The sequence below is a fragment of the Trichosurus vulpecula genome, chromosome 1 (genome assembly GCF_011100635.1).
Source record: "Trichosurus vulpecula isolate mTriVul1 chromosome 1, mTriVul1.pri, whole genome shotgun sequence".
Taxonomy (NCBI): Eukaryota; Metazoa; Chordata; class Mammalia; order Diprotodontia; family Phalangeridae; genus Trichosurus; species Trichosurus vulpecula.
Genome location: NC_050573.1, coordinates 211,626,135 through 211,639,192, shown reverse-complemented (window position 1 = coordinate 211,639,192; position 13,058 = coordinate 211,626,135). Strand labels below are relative to the sequence as shown.

At 38.5% G+C, this 13,058-nt stretch overlaps 1 pseudogene; it reads right to left on the bottom strand.

The window, feature by feature from the left end:
* Window positions 1-8,010: 8,010 nt before the first annotated feature.
* On the bottom strand, window positions 8,011-9,123 carry LOC118851778 (annotated as a pseudogene).
* Window positions 9,124-13,058: the final 3,935 nt, after the last annotated feature.

Sequence of the window (13,058 nt, the reverse complement as noted above, 5' to 3'; positions counted from 1 at the left end):
TTGTTTACTCATTCTTCTAACCTTATTTCTCCTGTCAAGACTTTGTGTCAGAATCAGACTCTGTTTATTTGTAGTGGGGTTGTTGTGGCCTCTAGTTTTGGATTGTCCGATCTGAGATTGTGCTTATATGTTCTCTGGGTATTTTGTTCTTTGTTCATTAATAAATTACAGGGGAGGCTTGAGTCAGGCAGCTGCAAACAGTCTGTAGGGTTTATGTACAGTTATCCCTTTCACATTGCAACTGTCCCCATTGTGGTTTACATATATCATGGGTAGGTGTAAGAAATTAATTGGGAATTTTGGGGGAGTTTTGCAGAAGGTGCAGATGATGGGCAATGGCCAGTAGATGACAGAAAAAAGTTTAGAAACTCAGAAATACATAAAATATATGTAGCATATTATATAATATCAACATATTTTGTATTTTAATACCATAATAATTCAGACTTCTTCTCTGGTATGAGGGGGGGGGCCAAAAATTTTACATGGGTTTTCCAGATTGTGGGGGTGCCATGCCCCTAACCCCTACTAAGTAGAAGGGATAACTGTAGTCTTAGAAAGGGCATGGCCCATCCACTTGCCTCCTGGGCTTTCCATTCTCTTAGAGACTCTAGTTTGCATCTAGGCAACATGGCTACAGGCTTCTGCCTGCAATTGATCATTATTGGCCTAACCTGTGTATGCTAACTGCAAGGTTCTGCATGTTTAGAACACCAGAACTCCTACTCTGAGCCTGGTGGCTGAGTCCACAATCCTTTTCTGAAGTTAGAGAAATAGCATAGCTATTGCCGGTCATCTCTTGCTCTGATCTCTAATCTTATTCTGCAGTTAGAGTCTGCTAACTTATTTTGCAGTTAGAATAACAGTGCTGCTTGCTTAGACCTCTTCTGATTCAGTGGGGAAATGAATCTGTGATCCTGCTCTGGAGTCTAACAGATCAGTGATTCTGTTTGGAGCTTGGAGGTTGAGTATCTGCTTCTAAGCCAACCTCTTCTACAGTTACTGTTCTGGTCACTTGCCTGTAGGTTGTATTTATGATCTTGCCCTGCAACAATAACCTGCTGTGAATTCTCCTTAGATTTTCTACTTACTACCTAATCTGGTGTTCTTATTAGACTTTTAATGGATTGCTTATGGGGGGAGTTGGGGTAAACTGCTTCCTCCTATTTAAACCTCTTTGCTGGTCTTATTGCCTTGCTTTCAATGGTTTCTAGTGAGTAAATAATCTCTTATTATTTGAGTTTTACCTTCTCTCTATTTGAGTCTTTCTCCTGACCACTTATATGATACATTATTTGTCTTTGAAACATTTAAATTTGACTATCATGTTTCCTGGAATTTGAAGCTTTTTTTTTCTCTTGAAACTGATTGACAGATTCTTTTAATTTATGCTTTGTTTTCTGTATCCAGAAGCTATGGACAATTGCCTTTTGTTATTTCCTGCATTGTGGTTTTCAGATTTTTAAAAAAATTATTTATTTATTTATTTTTTAAAAATTTTCTTCTGGTAGACCTCTGATCTTTTATTTTTAGTTCTATAGGTTATGTCTTTGAAGCTAATGGCTTTGGCATGTATAAATAACATTCATTCTTTTAATATCATTGTCTTTTGTTCTTATTTTGCTACAATTTCCTTTTCTTTGACATTTAAATTTGTTAATCTCTCTTTCACTTCTTTGGAGAAACTCTCCACTATGGATCTATTTATTTTCCTTAATTTGCTAATTTTGTTTTTTTATGTCTGCGTTGAGCTATAAATGTTGGCATATGTTCATTACTGAACTCTTATGCATTTCATTTCTCTTTTGAATCATTCTGGAATGACTTCTTGTTCTTCCTTTTAGTTTATGATCTCTGTTAATTTATCTATTTCTGTTTTTTAAAATTCCTCTTGAAATCATTGGTGATTTAAATTTTTCCCCCTAATATTGCACCATCACTTATTTTTTGACACTTTTCCCTTTGTTGCTGGGTACACGAGGGACCTTAACAACATAATTGCCTCAGCCAACTCTCATATTGGGTGATTTATGATTCATCATGCTGGGTACCTACCCCCAGTAACCTCTGGTGGGACAAGGATTGGCACCAGTAGGTATAAGTCCCCTTTCCTTCAGATCTAGTAAACCACTTATGTTGGCCCCTTAATCTAGATACTTCCTTGGCTCTTATCCTCTTCTTCTCCAGTTGGGTTGAATCAGTTATCATCTACTTTTTGTAGGGTTGAGGGAGAGTGAAGAGGGTGTTTTGGAAAGGTTCTCTGCAACTTTTGCAGCCTCTAACCTATAATTCATCTCTACATGCAAAAGGCAGCATACTGTCCAATTCAAATGGCTGGCCAGAATCAATGCCTCCTGCCTGTTGTGAACTAGAGAATATGCAGGGAATGATGAGTACTGAGAAAGTCTCTGAAGAAACAAAAGATTACAATAAGGGCACAAGGCATAGGTCTTCTGGTTAGTTTATGCTGTATCTGCTGGGAGCATGGAGATAGCTAAGTGAGCACTTTAAGGATTAGTGTTCTCAGGTGTTTATTCAGAAGGATTTTTAACTTACCTGGGTTATCTCTATTTGTTCTATGGATTTATCAGTAGTTGCTCTAAGTCTGGCTCATACGTCCACTTTCGCAAGTTTTGGAGTGCACATGGACCGTGGGAAAAGTGTTTAGTCTGCCATCTTTTTGGTCCTTTATCCTAGAAGTTCTACCTCTTTTTAAAAAAATAATTAATGCCAAGTTATTAGCATGCCAGGTATTCCTTCCTCCACCCCATTCCTATTTTATTGGGACTTCTATATAGTAAACATTGAACAAAGTACTACTGGTGATGAGCTTAATTGTAGCCAGTTTCATCAAGTAACCTGTATTATGAATTATATTTTCACTTGCCTCGTGGTTATTCTAGAAGTCATATTTCTTTTCCTAGGCTGGGTTATGAGACTGATAGCATCTCAGAGATGGCTCAATAAGCAGTTTAAAGATTTTTTTCCCCAGGAAGAGAAGTTTAGAAAATTTCCTATTGACATACTATGGTATGGGATTTGATGGCATAATGATACATGTGTTTACTTCTTAGGAATGACATTTGGAACCTCTCTCTCCCAGATTGTGTCAGATGTGATTTTAGTGTAATGTGGGTGGAGAATTGGCCATTAGTGCATTGTTCAATTCGTGGAGGAGGCAGGCCTGTAGGATGCAGAATGTCAGATAGAGAAAGTGCAATTGTGAATAACTAACCAGTATTCTTTACCACTTTAAGAAAGCAATATCATGTAATTCCCATAGACTTCCTAGCAATAATAAACGTGTACTCATAAACAGGTCAGTTCATTCTGAATTGCGGACCTTGGGCTGTTAGTCTGAGGCAGAATCACACACAGCCAGAGGCTTTGTCAGCAGTGACCACAGTCATGCATCAAAGAACGTAAAGTTAATGGTTTAACTTTTCTTAGTTGTGTCTCTCTCTGTGTAATCCTAAACCATACCCTTTCAAAAGAAGGAAAGCAATATATGACACAATTCATTTCACTAACTACCTCACTTTATGATAATCTAGCAATAATTTTTGAAGATGCCACTCCTAAAAAAATCAGATGGTGGAATGTATAATACTGTATTATATATTGTACTGTACTATACTGTGCTGTGCAGTACTATGTATTTCATGCCATACCATATCATGCCATATCATCGTATCTTATCCCAAGCACAGAAGTAGAATATGGTATAGTGGATGGTGGGCTAAACTTGGAAGTCCACATCCTGTCTATGCCAGATCATAACAAAGTGAGCATAGGCTAGGGAGTTAACCTTTCAGTGCCCTAGGCAACTGTCTAAGACAAGTTGCAGATCTTCATGTGTAGAGGTCTAGACATATGTGTATGTGGTGTGTGTATGTGTGTCTGTGCGTATACTCTTTAAGACTATAAGTTACAAAGGCAGTGAGAGGGCAGCATGGCTTAGTACAAATAATGCTAGACTTGGAATCAGGAAGACCTGGGTCTAAATTGTGCTTCTGGCACTTACTTAGCCCTGTGATCCTTAGCAAATCATTTAATCTGTACAAGACTCATAATAAGTGAAATAATAATAATATTTATAGCATTTAACTCATGGGACTGCTGAGAGGCTCAAATAAGATCAAATGTGTAAGGTACTTAGCAAACTAGTTTATACGTCAGTTATTACAAACAAGTTGAAGAGATACAACAATGGGAGTGTATAAATATTTGAATATGTATGTAATATATGCATATGTGGATCTATGGATGTAACTTATCTTTATATTTATATTTGGATTCAGAAAGAGATTTGAGATTAGACTTGTGGTTTCTTCAGTGTAGGAAATGTAGAAATTCTCCTGTTGCAGATCTTTATAACAGAATGCATCATCTTTCCCCTAAAACCCTGCCTTGCCCTTCACTATTACTGTAGAGAGCAACACCATCATCCCAGTCCCTCAGGCTCACAACTTAGGAGTCATCCTGGATTCCTTACTATGTCTTACTCCTCATATGCAAGCTATTATTAAGACCTGCTGATTTCACCTTTGCAACTTTTCCTGAAAATGCCCACTTCTCTCCTCTGACATTACCACCACTCTAGGGCAGGCCTCATCACCTCATACTATGATTACTGCAACAGCCTGCTGGTGGGTCTATCGTCTATCTGTCTTAAGTCTCTCTCCACTCTAATCAAATCTTCACTCAGTCACTAAACTGATTTTCCTAAAATGCAAGTCTGATCATGTTACCCCCAACTCAATAAACTCCAGTGGCTTCATATTGTCTCTAGGAACAAATACAAAATGCTCTGTTTTGCATTCTAAGCCTTTCATAACCTAACTCCCTCCTACCTTTCCATTCTTCTTATACTACATCCCCCAACCCATATACTTTGGTTCAGTGATACTGGCCTTACTTTTTCCTGAACAAAACACTGTATCTCATAGCTCCAGGAATTCTTTCTGCCTGTACCCCCTGCCTAGAATACTTTCCCTTTTCCATTTCAAATACTAACCTCCCTGCTTTCCTTTAAGACCCAGTTAAAACCCCACCTTCTACAGGAACCTTCCCTAACCCCTCTTAATTCCAGTGCCTTCCCCCTGTTATTTTCTATTTATCCTGTATATAGCTTGCTTTGGATATATTTGTTTGTAATTTTTACCCCATTGGATTATAAGCTCTTTGAGGGCAGGGACTATCTTTTGCCTCTTTGTGTCCCCAGCATTTAACACAGTAGCTGGAACTTAGCAGGCACTTAGCAAATGTTATTGGATTGAATTGAGAATTTTAGAGTTTCCTGGGGCAATAAGAGGACACAACTAATAAGTATGAGAGTTTGGATTTGATCCAAAGTCTTCCTGCCTAAAAAACCAGCCATATATCCCCTAAGATAGGTTGCTGCTGCTCTGTATATATGCTCTCTTTGTCTCTCTCTTTCATGCACACACACACACACTCACACACTCAACTATCCTCTAAAGTTTTATTCTGATGCTACCTCAATTTAGCATGGAGGTCACCCTGGGTTCTTGAAAGCTATGCTAATGAAGTACAATTTCTGACAAACCCAACAAAATCATGAAGTATGGGTCAAACAACAGATTGCATACCAGCCATCTGAGCATGAATCTAGATAAGTTCAGAGATGCTAAACTCATGAAGATAATCTAGGAAAGAAGGAAGGAAACAAGCATTTATGAAGCACTTACTGAGGTCCAGGTTCTAAGCTAAAGCCTCAAGATAAAAATTCAAGCAAAAAGATAATCTCTGTCTTCAAGGAGTTTACAGTCTAGTGCGGGGGGGGCGGGGAGTGGGAGGTGGGGGGGGAAGGCAATACACAAAAGACAGTTGACAAGTGGGAAAGGAGAAGGGGAAAATAGAAGGTGCCTACACAAGGGGATGGTTTTGAAATCCAGAAAGTCAGGGGCAGAGTCAGAGGAAAATGAAAGCTGGCTGACCTGGACCTTTCCACAAAATGGAAGCTTTAAAAGGAACTCATCAATAGGAAAAGGGGGTGGGGTGGGGTGGGCCTTGTGGAAAAAATATTCAAGAACAAGCAAGCTTCAGGAGTGCTAGGCTGTTCCAGGACCAGGAAGCTTTACATGTTGAAGGAAGCTCCAGGATGAGCCAACAGTAGAAAAGGCATGGTTTTGAAAGTCAGAGACAGAAAGTCCTGAAGACCCTTCACTACGGCATAAAGGGCTTAAAATTTTTATGGGCAAAGGGAATAACCATACTGATAAGACACATACATCAGAAAATTATTATAATACAAGGCAATGTATGATAAATGCTACAGACAATTAGAGATCTCAGAAGAAAAAGCAAGTACTTCTAGCTTGTATGAGCATGGAAGAATTCTTAGTGGAGAATGACTATTATTCTCATTTTACAGATGAAGATACTGAAGCAAACAGGGGTTAAATGACTTGCCCAAAGTCATGCTGCTAGTAAGTGTCTGAGGCTACATTTGGACTCAGGTCTTCCTGACTCCAGGCCTAGCCCTCTATCTACTGCACCACCAAGCTGCCCATTAGAATGTAAATTCCTCGAGTCAAGGAAAAGCCTTTGTTTTGTCTTGTCTTTCTAATTAGAGTATAAGATCTGGAAATGTAGACCATGTTTGGCATTTCCTTGTATCTTTCACAGTATTTGGCATATAGTAGGCCCTTGGTCATTATTTATTGATACTATTACTGCTGCTAGGTGCTTTTAGGTAGAGGGAAAGGCAACTAGAACATTGATGGCAGTATTGGCTTTCAAGTAAGGCTTGCTGCACATATTTTTGTGAATCTAGAGGGGAAACTTTTCCCCTGAGAGGGGAGGCATTCGTGATTTCATTTATTTTCAATTGATGCTTGGAGTACTCATTCTGATGCCGACCCCAGAGAAACCACATTTGTTGTTTAATAGCTTATACTTGTGGTTTTTCTGGGTAACAAGCTATGCTAAATACTTGGGGAATACTATAAACTTCTTAAAGACAAGGACTATTAAACTTTTGTCTTTGTATACTCAGACCTTGCACAGTGACTGATATAGTGTAGTTGCTTAATAAATGCTTGTTGATTGGTTGGAGTATTAACATAACCATTATACAGCTTAAACACATAATTCCCATGGAGCCTATGAGATTTCCCAAAGACAATGGAATTCATTGGCTGGCATGTTTTCAATGTTTTCCATTAAATGGCTTTGCAAGACAAAATGAGTTGATTTCCTCTTGACTAGATTTTTATAGGAGCTATATATGAGAACTAACCATAGGCAGACTATAAATTGACAAATACAGGATATTCTTTGCCATAAGAGTTGGGATTCCTTAGTGGTATTTTTTATTTTTTAAAGTGTGCACTTTTATTTGAACTGATCTTAAGTCAATGTACAGGTAAAGCTCCTCCCCTTCCCCAAATTACTAGCACCAATCTCATAAAACTTGCAGGCAGATTGTAAAGTCTTCATTCACATCTATGTTGGGGGCAGGGAGGTAATTTAGGGGGCCATTCATTATAGCTGACAATTAAAAAAAAGGAAAAAATACTAAGGCAGAAGATAACAAAAAGTTCTTTTATTAAAGGATTACATAATTTACGTGTAAAGCAATACTAGTACCTTCCCTTTCCGCCCTCCCTATCTGGATTTTTGTTATGTAGCTCCTTTGCTCTAGTGGAGGACAGCCTTCACAGAGTCTTATAACTCTGTAACAATGCATCATATAATATTTGGAATGACTATTAAAAAAACAAACAAAAAAATACGATCAGAGTCCTGAAGATGCATTGTAGAACTTTGGGGATGTACTTAGACTGCTCATCACCTTCACCATTTCAGTTTTTAAATACTGAATCAAGTGCCCCCCCCCACCCAAAAAAAACCCAAACCCAAACAAAACAAAGCAAAACAAAAAGAAATAAAGCCATGCCAATCTCATCTCTTTTTCTGGGCAATTATCATGTCATGCCCTTTGACCAAAAAAAAAAATTTAAAAAAACCCCACAAACAGTCCATTTAGAAGCATTTGCAGTGGACAATTGAGGGCCCAGATTCATCACACTCCTTCTTGCTGATCCACATCTGCTGGAAGGTGGAAAGAGATGTGAGGATGGAACCTCCAATCCAGACAGAGTATTTGTGCTCAGGAGGGGCAATGATCTTGATTTTCATTGTGCTGGAAGCTAGGGCTGTAATCTCCTTCTGTATTCTGTCAGCAATATTTAGATACATGTTGGTATCACCAGACAATATGGTATTGGCATACAAATCCTTACGGATGTCAATATCACACTTCATGATTGAGTTGAAGGTAGTTTTGTGGATTCCATACCAAAGAAAGATGGTTGGAAGAGAGCTTCTGGGCATGGAAACCCCTTGTTGCCAATGGTGATAACCTGACCATCAGAGAGCTCATAGCTCTTTTCCAGAGAGGAGCTAGATGCAGCAGTGGCTATCTGCAGCTCGAAGTCTAGGGTGACGTAACACAGCTTCTCCTTGATGCATGATTTCCCGCTCAGCTGTGGTAGTGAAACTGTACCCTCACTTGGTCAGGATCTTCAGGAGGTAGTCTGTCAGATTACGGCCAGCCAGATCCAAACAGAGGATGGTGTGGGGAAGGGCATAACTTTCATAGATGGGCACAGTATGGGTTATACCACCACTGAAGTCCCTTACAATACCAGTGGTATGACCAGAGGCATACAGGGACAGCACAGCCTGAATGGCAACATACATGGCTGGGGTATCCAAGGTCTCAAATAAAATCTGAATCATCTTTTCTCTGTTGGCTTTGGGGTTCAGAGGGGCTTCTGTGTGGAGCACAGGGTGCTCTTCAGGTGCCACATGGTGCTCATTGTAGAAAGTATGATGCCAGATCTTCTCCATATCCTCCCAGTTGGTGACAATATCATGTTCAATGGGGTATTTCAGGGTCAGAATACCTCTCTTTCTCTGGGCCTCATCCCCCATACAGCTGCCTTTCTGGCCCATACCCATCATCACACCCTGTTATCTGGGGCACCCAACAATGGAAGGGAAGACAGCCTGAGGGGCATTGTCTCCTGCAAAGTCAGATTTGCACACGCCAGAGCCATTGTCAACAAGGAGAGCAGCAATATCATCTTCCATGGCAAACTTTGAAGTGGCAAGTTTAAACTCTTAAGAGAGAGAGAGAGGAGGTGGTACTGTACCTGGAGGCAGCGGGGAGGCAAGTACATGCTGGGTAGAAGAGCTCACAGCTCCCTTAGTGGTATTTTTATTAAAAGTTCTGACCAAAAGATTTTCTGTGGGAATAAAAAAAACTCTGAATTATAATGGAAACCAATGGGAAATAAGAATTGTTATGCATTCACATTCTGTATAATTTTAGGAATGCATATAACACTCTTCCCAAACAAGACTATCTAGTTTTAAATATGTAATTCTTAGAGAACAGAAAAATCACAACAGATCCAACATGTGCGAATGTTTTAAAAACAAAGACCTCTGTTAACATTAAACCAAACAAGTAATGAACTTTGACTCACTGTGTAGAACCTCACATTATTCATCACAATTCATTTAGGCTTACTTCAAGAATCTGTGACCTCATCGATTTGGGTGCTCTTTCCACAGATGTAGGCCATGCAAGCTTTACAAGATAGTTTAATAAATTTCTGTGACCCCTTCCAAATTTTTTTTGCTTGTTCTCAGTCCTGTTTTTATGAACCTGTCCAAAGCTAACTAGGCTTGCCTATAGACAAAACACAAATTGACTTTCACTGTGCCAATACTCAAATTTTATTTCTTTGCATGGCCTTCTACCTTTTGCCATTGGTGACTTCTTCCTGAGGTCTCCACTGGGCCTTCTCTATCCCCTGCTCTGCTGCTTTTTAGCTCCTTTTGTGCGCCTTCCCCTTTAGAATGTAAACTCCTTGAGGATAAGAACTGGTTTTTTTTGCTTGTATTTCTATCCCCAGTCCTTAGCACAGTACCTGGCACATAATAAGCATTTAGTAAATCCTGTCCTTCCTTGGGCTGTCAGAGCTTCAATTCTCCTGGTGTAACTTTGGAGAATTCAGGATAACTTCCATGCCAACAATGAGAAATCAGAATAGCACTTTAAGTGGAGGAGTTTATGCTTATTTTAAAAAATGATACTGATATTCCTTAGCTCAAGTGATATGTTCATATGTGACCAGGTGGGGATGGAAAGTTAAAAATGTTGTGATTCACCACTTTTAGAAGTTACTTTCTTTTCCCTTTCTTGTCAGGGGTTGTGATTGATGCGTTTTCACCCTGAGTAAGTTGAATTATATGAGAGGCTGGCAAATAGTACATGGATTATCTCTATAAGCTGTCATGACAACCAATGAAATAACTAGTGAATTCAGTGAAAAAAATTATCTTAATGGGTTATTTAATTATAGTGATTAGTTAATCGTCTTATAGAGACAAAGTCTTAATGTCCTCTTTCTATTTCCATTTACCCTTTGCTTCTGGTATAGACATAGACATATGTAGTTCCACAAATGCTTAAGGACTTTCAACAAGAACATTTCTTCCTATCTCTACCCCAAAGTGCATGCTAAGAACATTTCTAGGTTCTAGAAGCTAGAGAAATTCAACTTGGAAAATGTTCTTTGGGAAAACATCCCAGCCCTTCAAAAAATACCTCAAAATGAGTGCTGTATAGCGACAATGACAAGTTATAATGTAAAAATGAGTTGAGAAAATTTATTTCCCTCCTCTCCTGTGAAGGTAATATAAACAAAAGACATCAACAAAAATGAAAAAATGTATCTTTTGAGAAACCATAATTTAAACATATATTCCTGTACATACTTAATGAAGACCATGTTGATAGTGACTGGAGTAAAGCCTACTTTTTAGAGCTGGAGAGCTAAAAATGAAGTTGATTGTTGGGGTGCCCAATAGGACACAAACAATTCCTAGTACTGGCTGAAATGTGAACCACTATTTTCAGAGGTGCTAGGCCAGAATGCGTTGGTGCTCTTAAGAGACTGACAAACCAAAAGATCAGTGTGAATGGAATTGTGTTTTAATTTTCTTTGGGCTATTTCACAAATTCTATGCTGCCAGACTAGGCAATATCATCAGTTTTCCAATGTTGTGAGCTATCAGCTCTGAGGTAAGATATGTATACTCTCTTGTCTTAATAATGGTCGCAGTGGAGATCTCAATCCCTTCCCAAAACTAATTAACCAATCAACTAACAGATCAACTCCTGTGGTAGCTAGGTGGCGCAGTACATAGAACACTGAGCTTGAAGTCAGGAAAACCTGGGTACAAATCCAGCCTCAGAAGCATACTAGGTGTATGATCCTGGACAAGTCACTTAACTTTTCTCTGTCTCACTTTCCTCAGGGATAATAATATCATCCACTTCCCAGGATTATTGAGAAATTCAAATGAAATAATATTTATAACGTGCATAGCACATGATATACACTTAAGAAGTGAATGTTTCTTCATATCCACTCCCTGGAAATGAGTCCAGTCAGAAGTTTTCAACCATAATATGGTGACTAAAAATTTGAAACTTCTTAAAAAAACAAATGTATCCTAAAGCAAAGTATTGAAAGTTCAGTCACTTGAGGGAATTTACAATGTATGTAGGCAAAATATTGACTCTCCTGTAGGGTCACTGTGCTAAACAGAGGAGAGTACTCTCTTCTTACGCATGATGCTTTCCTATCATATGTGTAATTTCCTTGAGAAGAAAGAGCCAAGGAGAATCAACATGGAGGGCAAAGGCATAGAAAGAGAGAGGTGGCTGCAAAGGTCCATTAGGAAGCTTCATTCTGTTTCTCTCATTCTGCTGCCTCTATCTACATCTTTGACATCAGAAAGATGCAGGTGACAAGAAAGTAGGCAGGAAGAAGAAAAGTATGGATGAGTCCTAGAGAGAAAATGAAACATGCATTATTTATATGATAAAGCTCAATAAATGACAATGATAACTTTTAGGTGAGGAATTGCAAGTTAAATATAGAATACAGAGGACTCTCTTCTATTTAGTCCATTATAGTGTAGGTTGTGTCTCTACTGGAAATTCACTGTTCTGCCCACATACACTGTAAATACTCTTAAGCAACTGAGCTTTTGTTACTTTGCCTTAGGACACATTCTTTTTAAAGAAGTTTCTAACATCCAGAACCATCATCACCTTGTTCCAAATGGTTTAGATTTTACAAACTTGGTCTATTTTTCAAAGCCGGAAAAAGTATCAATAATATTCTAATTCCTGGTACTTCTAGGACACATGCATAATAAAGACATGGCTGTATAATTGGAAGGAGGCCTAGTTAGGGAACCAGATGATTTAGGTTTTGGACCCAACTCGGCCTCTTGTTTCCTATATTACTCTAAGAAAATCATTTCACTACTTTAGGTCGAGGATTCCTTATCTATAAAATGAAGCACTTGAACTATAAGTATCTAAGGTTCCCTTGAACCCTAACATTCTGCAATCTTGTGATCTGAACTAAATTTAAACTTCTTTCAGGAATAAGAGAGTGAGCTGTTGCATCCTATTCCTCTGAAAATGTTTGTCTTGTTGAAATTACCATATTTGTTTGAATATTGTGCTTATGCTTATTTTCCAAATGTGGCTTACATAAAAGTTGATTGTTAATTTTTATGATTTAACTATGAATTTTTCCTTTCCTTTTAAAAGAAATCTCCTTTTAGGGGGTGCCCCATTTTCAGGGATGGCCTATATTTTTTAGAGCTGTGGTGATTTCAACAATAAGGCAAACATTTTTTTAGTGGGAAAGAATGCAGTGTGCCTTTTGATTGTGCCCAACGGAGGCTGGGCATCATGTGTGTGTCCTTGAGCTATCGGGAGCTATGATCTGACAGGGAAAAGTCCGATTTTGTCGGATTAGACATGGTCCCTACTATAGAGAAATCTATATACACATACACACACATACACACAATACATATACATATATGTATATATATATACATATACATTACGTATATACATGTATGTGTATACACACACACACACATATATATATATACATATACATTACATATATAAACATCCTCTGGGA